Source organism: Eschrichtius robustus, chromosome 18 (assembly GCF_028021215.1).
Source record: "Eschrichtius robustus isolate mEscRob2 chromosome 18, mEscRob2.pri, whole genome shotgun sequence".
NCBI lineage: Eukaryota > Metazoa > Chordata > Mammalia > Artiodactyla > Eschrichtiidae > Eschrichtius > Eschrichtius robustus.
The window spans coordinates 72,357,716-72,370,520 of NC_090841.1; the positions used below are offsets into that span (position 1 = coordinate 72,357,716).

The 12,805-nt window shown below is 37.7% G+C and overlaps 1 protein-coding gene across 1 annotated transcript in view; it reads left to right on the top strand.

Moving 5' to 3' along the window:
* The window catches only part of ITGBL1 (integrin subunit beta like 1), a 207,566-nt gene that overhangs the window by 117,706 nt on the left and 77,055 nt on the right, over positions 1 to 12,805 (top strand). The window lies entirely within an intron of this gene.

The window sequence follows — 12,805 nt, forward strand, 5'->3', positions numbered from 1 at the left end:
AAAGGAGAAAGATTTCCTTTAATCTGAATGTTAGATCAGAAATTTAATTTTATGTTGCAGGGTAATTTTTTTTTGAAAAATGAATTTTTTAATTGAGATATAATTCAAATGTCATAAAATTCACTCTTTTAAAGTATACCACTTAGTGGGTTTTTTTTAGTATATTCACAGAATTACCCAACCATCACCACGGCCTCATTCCTAAACGTTTTTGTCATCACAGAAAGAAACTCTGTACCCTTCCTGGGCACTCCCCGTTATCCTCTCCGCTCAGCCCCTAGAAACCATTCATCTACTTCCTGTCTCTGTGGATTTGCCTAATCTGGATATTTCACATATAAATATGAAATATGTGTTCTTTTTGCTCCTGTTTTTTTTTCACTTAGCTTAATGTTTTCAATGTTGTAACGTGTCAGTACTTCATTCATTTTATGGCTGAGTAATATTCATTTGTATGGATACACCACATTTGTTCATCCACTCATCTGTTAATGAACATTTGGGTTGTTTCTACTTTTTGGCCATCGTAAATAATGTTCTGTGCATATTTATGTACAAGTTTTTGTGTGGACATGTGCTTTTGATTTCTCTTGGTTATCTACCCGTGAGGGGAATTGCTGGGTCATATGGTAACTCTATGTTTAACTTTTTGAGGTACCACAAAACTATCTTTAAAGTGACTACACCATTTTACATTCCCTCCAGAAGTGTATGAAGGTTCCAATTTCTCCACATCCTCACCATTATTTGTTACCATATGTCTTTTTCATTACTTATACTTTTTCTGGGGGGGGGGGACAAAAAACTCCCAAAGTCTCCAAGATTATTTGTAACATAGTATTCTGTCATACTCTGATATTCATCCTTCATGATTATAAGGAGGAGGGTAGGATATGGGTAGAAGGAATTTTTAATTTCAGAAGCATTTCTGAATTGCCCCATCTTTCATTAATACTCCCAGGCTGGAAGCAATGTTCTACCAGTGTTAATAAAATATTGTGATTATAGTGCTTGAGTAAGCCTATTATGCTCTTAAAATAACAAAGACTAAAAATCAGTATTCCTTGGACTACTGGTATTATTTATTGCTAAAAATAACAAATTATAGGACTTCCCTGGTGGCGCAGTGGTTAAGAATCCACCTGCCAATGCAGGGGACACGGGTTCAAGCCCTGGTCCAGGAAGATCCCACATGCTGTGGAGCAACTAAGCCCGTGCACCACAACTACTGAGCCTGCACTCTAGAGCCCACGAGCCACAACTACAGAGCCCACATGCTGCAACTACTGAAGCCCACGTGCCTAGAACCTGTGTTCCGCAACAAGAGAAGCCACTGCAATGAGAAGTCCACGCACCGCAACAAATAGTAGCCCCTGCTCGCTGCAACTAGAGAAAGCCTGCGCGCAGCAATGAACACCCAACGCAGCCAAAAATAAATAAATAAATACATTTACTTAAAAAAATAAATAAAAATAAATTATATGATGGAAAAATTTTAAAAGCATATAAAATATATCTCAAACATAGAAAATGACTTTAAGTAGATATATATATACACACACATATATGTGTATGTATATATTTGCCAGTGGTTTCTCATTTGTCTTGAAATTTTTTTATATGATGCTAGTGCAAGAGAATTATTTGTGGACTTTATATATCAATGTTTAATAAACTCTGACAGACACATATTTGTCTCCTACCTTTCTAGAGATTTATTAAGTTATTTAGCTACCATTTTTAAGCAATAGCTTATATTTAAAGTTTATTTTATTAAAAAGGTGTTGATATGTATAGAATTGTATTTTTTATTTTTTTGTAATTCATTCAAGCCTTTTGAAGCACTTTCCAGATAAATATAAGCTTCTCTAGTTTCCTCACAGGGAAACGGAAGTATTGATGAGTGAAGTGATTTTCCAAGGAACTGTAACAAAATATAAGAATTTTGAGAATGAAGACCAAGGATTTATGACAGGCAGTCCAATGCTCGGACCAGTGGTCAGAGACTTCCTTTTTCATAGGGCTACATCTGCAAACTACTGGGCACTGGAGGTCTTAAAGCAAATAGCCAATACGAAAACTTCCAAAGGATTAGTTTTGCGATTTATGAATGACGACTGCAGCTGTGGTTACATGAGTGAGGAAAGCAATTACAAGGCTCATCGGTTCTCCAGCCGGAGAGCCTCAGCAGCTCGCTAGCTGGGGCCAAGGAAAAAAAACAGTTCTCCTGGTGGCATTAAATTAGATTACTTTCTTGTGCTGCTGATGACTAAGTGTGATCATTATGTCTTAAAGGTAGGGGAATCATTTAGAGGATCTTTTAAATTCTCTGTTAATTCCTGTGATTCCTTGATTTCTGTTCCTTCATTTAGTTAGATGACTCTCATAAAGACAATATTGATGTACAGCGATTCATCCTGCTCCTGGGGTTGGAAGGTGGGGCACAGCTTTCTCAATTCTCCTATCAATGTTCTGCTCAAAAATTTTAAATGGCTTATGATAGTCTACACATTAGTTTTAAACTCTTCTTGATTCAAAATGCATTTTTATTATTATTGAGGTTCTCCTCAGTATGTGTCTAGCTTTGGCCAGAAAATGTGAGCAAAATGTGTCACTTCGGAGCAGACGTTGAGGCAGTGAGAGATTTGCCATTCTCTCTTTTTCCCTGGCAAGGGGATTTGAAGTTTGAGATGGTGGCAGATCCATTAGCCTGGGTCTCTGAATGAGGATGGTCAGCAGAAACCTCTGCTGACCCACTGAGGTTCTGTCACACGAGTGAGAAATAAACCTTTGTTGTTTTAAGCAGCTGAGATATTGGGGTTGTTTGTTATGGCTGCAGAACTCCTGACTCATACTCTCTTCTGCATACAAAATAAGGGAACACAGCTAAAGCAAAGCAAACAAACAAGCAAACGCAACAAAAATCACACTCAATCCAAAGAGATAGGCATAAAAAAGTTGAGGCTTATAACTATATATGTATATCGCATCAGTATCAATCTCTAAATCAACATAAATATCTATATATTTTATAAATGATGTTTTTATACAATTCCATCGACATTTATGTGCACTTATTCGACAAGTTAAATGCTAAGAGCACTGAATGCATTATCTTTTTTAATATTCCCCAAACACAATGAGATAGGAAGAAATATAATTCTTCTTTTTTACAAAAGAAGAAATTGGAAATTTGAGCAGTTTGCTATCTTACATAGTAGGTGCCAGAGGTACAACTTTTAATAGAAACTTTTAATACAGGCCCTCTGATGCCAGAGCTGTCATCTTAGGTAATTTACTAACATGCCACAATTTGTTAACGTGTTCTTTTAACATGTCAATTTTCTGAACAACTTGTCATGAATATATTTTCTTGTTTTAAATATTCTTCTGCAAAATTATTGATATGGCTGCATAGTATTCCATAATATGGTTGTAGCAAAAGAATTTAATCAACCCTCTTTTATTAGACATCTAAATTGTCTCTTATTTTATTCAAGTTATAAATGTTATAATTTACGTTCTTGAAGTGTAATATTTGCATAAATCCTAAGTATTAATTCTTAGATATAGATTGCATAGATCTAAATGAATAAAAATATATTAAAACTTTTTAATAAAAAAATTGCCCAAACAATTTATAGTCTCTAGAAAAATTGTTCCAGTATACCCTCCTACCAGGAGTGGAAGAGGGGTTGGTTCCCTTTGCCCACCAATAGTGACAATTTTAAATAAATAGTTCGCTTTTCTTGGTGTATTTTGCTCTTCGTGTTGTAAACTTTTACTTTATCAAACTCCTTTCATTGACTTCTGTAATCATCAAAACAAATGATTTATCTGCAGGCATTAATATTCAGAAGCTTGTGTGTGCAGTATTTGCCTTCTTTGATCATCATTTGGCCTTATGTCTAAGTCATCTTTTTGTTTGGTATTGCACTCCCGTGTGTTTTTGTTGTCTGTCCTCTGTGCCCTTTGGTTTTCTTTCATCAGACTTGTTCTAAGAGGTATTGCATATGATTTGGTCCTTCAACAATCATACCCATACACCTCCACAAGGGGAGGTGTGGAGTGGAAGAATGGCAAATTGAAGCTAATTATTTAATATTGTAGCTTCCAGAAAATAGGAACCATGTCCTCATTTTTATCAATTAGTATGCTTTAATTAATTAATTAAGCAAGTTGGTTCAATTCCTCACCTAGGAACGTACTTTCAAAGAATGATAGCATGCCAAATTCTCACCATCTGGAGATTTTTCATTTAAGCCGTAATTTATCTCTCCTTTTTAGTGGCAAAGCACACCTTTAAATTCTTTTGCTTTTATTAATCAGAGAAGTTTTCTATGATGCATGTATTTTTTTAACCTACGTGTTTTTTACTCTGTGTGATTTTTTGGGCAACTAAATCATTTTTCTTATTCATGTATACAGAGATACAATTATTATTTGGAACACAATTGTTTTTTTAATTGGAAGTCCTCTAAAATTTTTAAAAAGTTTTTTTGGGAGGAGAGTCTTTTAAGTTTTTTTTCAATTTTTATCAGCTTTATTGAGGTATAATTGATATACAAAAACTGCACATATTTAACGTATACAGTTTGATGAATTTGGACATGTGTATACACCTGTGATGCCGTCACCACAATTAGGGTGATAAGCATATCCATTACCTCCAAAAATGTCCTTGTATCCCTTTGCTTTTGTGTGTATGTATGTGCATGTGTGTAAGCATGCTTAACACAAGAGAGATCTAAAATAGTCTAACCTATAGAAACAGAAAATAGAATGGTGGTGGCCAGGGATGGGGAAAGGAGGAAATGGGGAAGTTGTTATTCAATGGGTAGAAGTGTCAATTATACACGATGAATAAGGTCTAGAGATCTGCTATACAACAGAGTGCCTATAGTTAAACAATTTTAACTTTTTTTGTGTGGTTTTGTGGACTGAAAAACATTTTTTTAATGAATTAATTAAGTTTTAAAATTTTTGGCTGTGTTGGGTCTTTGTTGCTGCGCACGGGCTTTCTCTAGTTGCGGCAAGCGGGGGCTACTCTTCTTTGCAGTGCGCAGGCTTCTCATTGTGGTGGCTTCTCTTGTTGTGGAGCACAGGCTCTAGGTGCATGGGCTTCAGTAGTTGTGGCTCACAGGCTCAGTAGTTGTGGCTCGCAGCCTCTAGAACACAGGCTCAGTAGTTGTGGCTCACGGGGCTTAGTTGCTCCGCAGCATGTGAGATCTTCCCAGACCAGGGCTCAAACCCGTGTCCCCGGCGTTGGCAGGCGGATTCTTAACCACTGTGCCACCAGGGAAGTCCCCTGAAAAATTTAAGAGGATAGACCTCCAAACATTTTAGATTAAGTACAACACCACCTAGTGTGATTTTGATTATATTTTTAAAATCCCCAGTGGCCTAATTAGATATCTTGTTGTAAGTTAACTGAAGTGGGAGGTGTGTAGACTTTTCAAGAGGCAAGGGAACCCGCTGTGTTCTTCCAGTAGTCCTTCGAGAAGGAGAGTGGGATTCAGATTTCCTCTCTTCTAGGCATTCAGATTGATTGATCCACCCCATCTGTCAGTGCTTGAGAACCCTGGAATAGTCATACACTGAATTATGACCTTTCAAACGTAGTTGTTAAGGATCACATCCAAAGAAGATGAAGAAATGACCCTGTAAAATTAACTTCTTTACTCTTCCTTATCCAGAAAGAATCATCCTGCTTTCAGTGATGCACAGAATGGGGATAATATCAGTGAATTGGGAAATCATGTCAGAAGCAAAAGTCCATATTTTGTATAGACATTAAATGATGAGAAATCAGCCTGTGGATCCCAGGGAGTCTTCTATGGATCTCTGAGCACATCTTAAACTTACCGTGCTCTCTGTTATGGCTTTTATGTGCTCTATTATCGTGGAATAACCCACAATAGAAAGATGGTATCTAGGAAGAGAAAAGCCTGTTTGTTATTTGCTTCCTTTGCACTCAGAAAATACTTATTAGAATGTCTTTAAACTGTATATGCAATCCACACTTCACAAAACCTCAGGAATGTAAATACTCTTTCTTATGACTTTACTGAAGATAGTACAGAGACAAAAAGATTGGGATCAAGTGGGAGAACTAAATATGGGGCCTCTAGCATCCTTTATGTCCTCATGATGTGTTGGGACTTCTGTGTGTTGGTGGGGCATTTTCTACCTTCATGAGGAAGCCAAAGGTGCAGGTGCCCAGAACTGGTGTTTGTCTGGATGGTCCTGATTCAATCCAGTATTTAACCTCTCAGTCATATGAAGAAGCAGCATTTACTAAAGGCATAATTTGTGTACATTGAAGGAAACTGCTAAAAATAATGGAAACAAGCCAAGAAAAGATCTCATGCAAGACGGTTATGTAGGCACTCCCCCTTTCCAGTGGGTAAATAATTATCTCTGTTCCTTATTTTCCCTTCTTTATTTCATCTTGCCTTTCTTCTTGCTATTTTTATATTCAACAGAGCACAAAGGAAATTCAGAAGCTGAATTTAATAATTTTGTCTATCTTTTAAAAAGACGGTGGAAAATAATTCAATGGAAAATAATAAACATAGTGTTTTCTTCGATAACCTGAGTATTTTCTTTTCTTTTTTTTTTTTTAACCTGAGTATTTTCTAATCCATAGTCCAGAAAACTGTATCACTCCCAAGACAGAGTGAATATTTTTTTTCATGTTCCAGTCAGCGATCTTGCCTAAATGCTTTATCTATGGCAACAGAACACTTTGTGTCAAAGATAGGAATCGATCCAAATAAAAGGACAATTTTTAATACATTTTGCATAATTTTTATGTGGTAAATTGAAAACTGGTGAAATTTTTTGGCTAAGAAAACTTCCTAGGAAAGGCTGTAGTGAATATTGTCAAAATCTATTTGAAATGAAAATAGAATATTGGACATGAATTCAACCCCGATTTCTTTAAGGGATCTTAAAATGAAACGTGTGACAACTATGACAACTTTGTTACTTTAATTATATATTTATTTCTATTAAAACATTAAGCACACAGTGAAGGATGTAATGTGGGGCTCTAGTGGTTATTTAATTGATTTTATTCAATATAAATAAGCAAACCAGATATTTTTAGTGGGAGAAAAACAATCTCTTCTGCTATCAGCCATAATCTTCGCAGAACTACACATTCTACGGACTTTCTTTTTAGTAGAAAATCAATGAGGCAGAAGGTCATTATTTTGTCTAGGCTTTAGGGTCATGTAGATGATCAGAACTCTATGATTCCTTTCTTGGATACATAAGATGCCATTAAAAATTTATAAGGCTGGTCATTGTGTTATATTTGCATGATGAATATATATGCGAATATTATATTCAATAAAAATTAGTATGTTCAATGTATAATCACCCTAGAGCACACTGACATCTTATGCATCGTATTTTCATTAGTGATGTTGCTTATCGAATTTAATAAATCTAATATTTATTGATCACCCTACCAAGTATCTCTATGCTAAGCTGGGGATCAGGAAACTAGGACCAGGAGGCCCACATTTTGTTTGTGTAAATAAAATTTTATTGGAACACAGCTATACTCATTTGTTTACATATGGCTGCTTTTCTGCTATCATGGCAGAGTTGCCACAGAGATGTATGGTACACAGGGCCTAAAATGTTTACTATCTGGCCCTTTACAGAAGAAGTTTGCTGGTTCCCATGCTAAGCATTTGTGATAAAAGTGGCAAAGAACAGGTTGAGTGTCTTGAGGGTCAGGGGAAGAAGATATTATTTTCTAAATAAATTTGGGGGCATATAGGGCCTCATGAAGTGAGTGAAGCTAAAACTGAGTTTACCTATAAGCAGCATTAGACAGATACTGGTTTAGAAAAAAGAACGTTCCCGCTAGAGGGAACACCATGGAGAGAAACACTGAGTTAACGAGGGAATAACTTTTTCAGGGGACAGGAGACAAACTCACTTTTGATGATATATGAAGAATCAGACAGTGGTGGGAAGCAGCCTGGGGGCAAATGCCATTTCTCCCATCCCCCATTACCCTCTCTCCACGTTTTGATGGGTTTGAGACAGAAAAAAACAACTTCTTTGCAGACCTCTTGTTCTCATAATTGTCATAGGAGGTTGATGCTAGTAAGAAGGACATACATTGTAAGTACAGATTTTAAATACACTGCAATGATGTCATAGAAATGCCAGGTTAACCTTGCTTAGTGCCTGTTCCAGTGCGTCATCGCTAAAATACCAAGTTTAACGTAACTAAAGTGACCAAGATCCAACCTTCCCATACACAAGGCAAGTACACTAACATCCTCTCCTGTGCTTTTCTTCCTCTTTCCTATGCCTCCAATCATGTTTGCTTACCTACTGAGGGAATAGGAGAAGACAAACACAATACTAAAGTGGCTGTTTTATTGAGTCATTCATATTAGCAAAGTAAAATGACAGCAGTTTAGCAGTTGGATTGGTAGTTTGAGGGTCACATTATCTGTAACGGGTATGTGTACACATACCTGCATGTTTTAAATGGCAAAAGGACATTGTGTCGTAGTGAGTCAAGATAGTGGGTTATTGGTTTGGGCTGAGAAACCCTAGACTGAGTCTGGGCTCTGCCACTAACCAGGTGTATGATCCAGCAAGTCACAGGCTACCTTAATGGTGACTTTGAACTTAGCTTCTTCAGGCTACTTTTCCTCTCCTTCACTTCTCTCTGCAGCAAGTGAACTTGACTCTGTGTTCTGACTCACTTGGATCCGTAGATTCTGTATGCTCTCACGGGCCCCATGTGTTTCATTTATGACTCACCTTCTTGACAGACTTTGTCTCTGGTTTTGCATAGCTAACTAGCTAGCTGACTACTCTTCAGGAGAATCAGGTGACTAGCCAAGCTGTTTTCCAGAGTCTGCTTTCTACCAAGTGACTGTTTTGGGTACAAACTAATATATTCTTCAGTTATGGAATCCTTTCATTTGCAGTGTAACAGTTAAGATGGATGAAATTTTGGTTCTTCATAAATATTTATTTCTCATGTGATGCCTTTCATTTGGATAAAGGAGGAAAGACAAGATTCTTTGGCTTCTTATTTAAGTTTCTAAATAATTTTGGCCTCTCTGCTGCTCAAAATATCCATGCCATGTGGATGCTTGTAAATGCTGCCAAATGGTCTGGCATAGTACAGTCATGAGCCGTTTAAGGTTTGAATGGTCCCAAGGATGAAACAGAAAATATTTGAGGTCATATGTAAAGTTCTTTATAAGGACATTAAATCATTTGCCAGGATTTCTTTCTCTGGATTTTTTCCTAAGGCCCTGTGTTGCACAATAGTTAACTGAAGGAGCTTAAAAGAAATGTAAAAAAAAGATCGCCAGCAGATATAGAGTATACGGTGACTAGAAAGGTGTCTCACACAGCTTCACAAGATTAACTTGCTGGAAGTGTGCATATCATTAATGTTACTATTAAATTATAGTCACAACAGTGAGACGATCGCAGAACTTATACGCTTGAGTGTAGTTTACTGTAATTATAAAGAGACAGTAGCAAAACCCAAGAGGTATAATTCATGCTTGACTCTAAAGGCGCTATTCTGGATGATTCTGTGACATAAAGAGAGAAGCCCGGAAGGATTATTAGTAGATGAGATCCTGGATGGGGTAGGGGGCCTGAAGTCTTTGGCTGCACAGAGGTGTGACAGGGCTGGAACATGCTGACATTGTTCAACCCTGTTCCCAAATGTCACTCCCATCCTTCACTTGTGTGGTCCCTGGGAAAACTCTTGACAGGCATCTGCTTCCTGTTTGGGTCGAGCGGTGCACACGATGCTGCCATCCTTGTGCTTCCTTTGAGCATCTATAGCCTCATCCAGTCAGTCACTTTCCAATCCCCAGGGCGTGTGCCTCCGCGGGGGCAGGAATTCAAGAGATGACCATGTGGCCTATGAAAGCCTCTCGGGGCAGATGTGCTCACCCCATTTATTGTTTGTGTGGCCCTGGGAAGTTGTATTTTAGCTTTATGGACCCTCAGTTGTTATCTCTAAAAACAGTATTATTATAACGGCTGTTTCCTCTAAAATGTTGTGAGGGGCGATTAAGATGGCACATAGGAAATTGCTTTGTTAACTTTAAAACCAACATGCAGTTGTGAGGGATTGCAAGGGTTTAAGCAGACGACATAGCAGCTGAACTCAAGGCCGTAGAATTTAAGAGAGAAAACAAGATCAATATTCCTTCACTCATTCATTCATTAATTCATTCATACAGTCAACATATATTTATTGGGATCCTACTATGTGCCTAGAACCAGTCTAGGAGCTTAGGATAGAATAATAAATAAGGCAGCCAAAGTCAGGGCTCTCAGAGAGCTTGTGGTAAATTTGGTCAGAGAAGTCAAACAAGAAAACAAATAATTTTGGATAGTGCTAGGAGAAGGAAATCAAGATAATTTGGTCAAGGTGGGGTATGGGGCCAGCTCCAGATAAGGTGGTCAGCGACCCTCTCTGAGGAGTCCTGCTTGGCCAGATCTGAGTATTGAAAAGGGGTCAAATGCGAACTGAGGGAAGATGGCCGGAAAACAGAAAAAAAAAAAAAAGTTTATACCAAATTTCAGACTCAAGTAATGAAGATTTTCTGGAAGAGATCAAAGTTGGGTGGGCTTTGTTCTTTAAGAATCCAGAGAGGAGGGACTTCCCTGGTGGTCCAGTGGTTAAGACTCCACGCTTCCAATGGAGGGGGCGGGGGCGAAAGTTCGATCCCTGGTCTGGGAACTGAGATCCCACATGCCTTGGGGTGTGGCCATAAAATTAAATAAAAAAAAAAAAGAATCCAGAGAGGAGACTTAGAATTTGTTGAAGAAGTATTTTTAAAGTACCAACGTGAGCTCTTACCTGATTTAATTTGTCTGTGGGATGGCCTGGGCGTCAGGGATTTTAAAGCTCGCTGGTGATTCTGCTATGCAGACACATGTAGAGTCCCTGCTCTGCAGAGTTGTGTAATGGGCATCGCCCTGCAGCAGAAGGACGGACACTTTTGCTTTTGCCCTACTTCCCGCAGAGCAAACAGGGCTTCAGGGAGTGCTTAAGAGTTGCAGAAAAATTACTGTCCTGTGGTGTCTTTGCCTGATGCTTCCATTGAATAGATGGGAAAGCAATGAGGCAGTGGGTGGGCACAGGGAAGGTATGCTCTTGGAGAAAGGGATAAAGAATTTTCAAAACAGAAAGTCCCATCAGGAGGCACAGAAATATGAAAGAAGATGGTATATTTGTTCAGGGAATTGCTCCATCCCAGTTTTTGTATATCTGAGGTGGGAGTGAGAATCTGTATTTTTAAATAGATCCAGTGAAATTACGAAGCATTTGGGTATGAATGCGGGGGGTAAACCTCATTTCACAAAAATATCCTTCCATGGTCCTCAATTGTCCAGAGGCCTAGACCTGCTTTCAAGCTTCACCGATTGTTTTCTGAGAACTAATGTGTGATGTGTTTTTTCAACCAGAATATTTGTATTATAATGAGGGATTCTTGGAATTCTATACCCAAGGATTCTTAACCTGAAATTCACACAACTCTGGAGGTTTATGGTTGGGGGCCAGGGCAATAAGCACCTCTTATAATAGCACAAATATATTATACATACCTTTTATATTTTTATAAAGAGAGGGTCTGTGGCTTCTTTTACCAGATTCTGTTGATAAAAGGGCTGCATGATATCAACAAAAGGTGGAAGTGATTTAGAAACCATTGCATAAAACCAAAACACTTTTAAAGAGATGTTACAGTAGATTATTAAGGAACGTATTTTGAGGTAGATGTGCCTTAACTAGACATTGTATAGTTTAATAGTTAAATTAGTAAATTATCCAAATAGTAATCAAATATAGAAATACTTTGTGATACCTAGTTGTATTCGCAACTTATGATGTGGCTTCTTTTCTTCTTTATTGAGGTATAGTCGATGTACAATATTATGTAAGTTTTGGGGGTACAACAGTGATTTACAATTTTAAAGGTTGTATTCCATTTATAGTTATTATAAAATACTGGCTATATTCCCTATGTTGTACCATATATCCTTGTAGCTTATTTATTTTATAGACAGTAGTTTGTACCTCTTAATCCCCCACTCCTGTCTTGCCCCTCCTCCCTTCCCTCTCCCCACTGGTAACCACTAGTTTGTTCTCTGTATCTGTGAGTCTGTTTCTTTTTTGTTATATTCACAAGTTAGTTTTATTTTTTAGATTCCACATATAAACAACATATAGTATTTGTCTTTCTCTGTCTAACGTGTTTCACTTAGCATAGTACTCTCCAAGTCCATCCCTGTTGTTGCAAATGGCAAAATTTCACTTTTTATTTTACGGCTAAATAGTGTTCTGTTGTATGTATGTGTATATATATGTGTGTGTGCGCAAATATATGGGTGTATGTGTGTATATATATATGGGTGTGTGTGTATACATATGGGTGTGTGTGTGCATATATATGGGTGTGTGTGCATACATATGGGTGTGTGTGTGTATATATATATGGGTGTGTGTGTATACATATGGGTGTGTGTGTGCGTATATATGGGTGTGTGTGCATACATATGGGTGTGTGTGTGCATATATATGGGTGTGTGTGCATATATTTGGGTGTGTGTGCATACATATGGGTGTGTGTATATATATGGGTGTGTGTGCATACATATGGGTGTGTGTATATATATGGGTGTGTGTGCATACATATGGGTGTGTGTATATATATATGGGTGTGTGTGTATACATATGGGTGTGTGTGTGTATATATATATGGGTGTGTGTGTATACATATGGGTA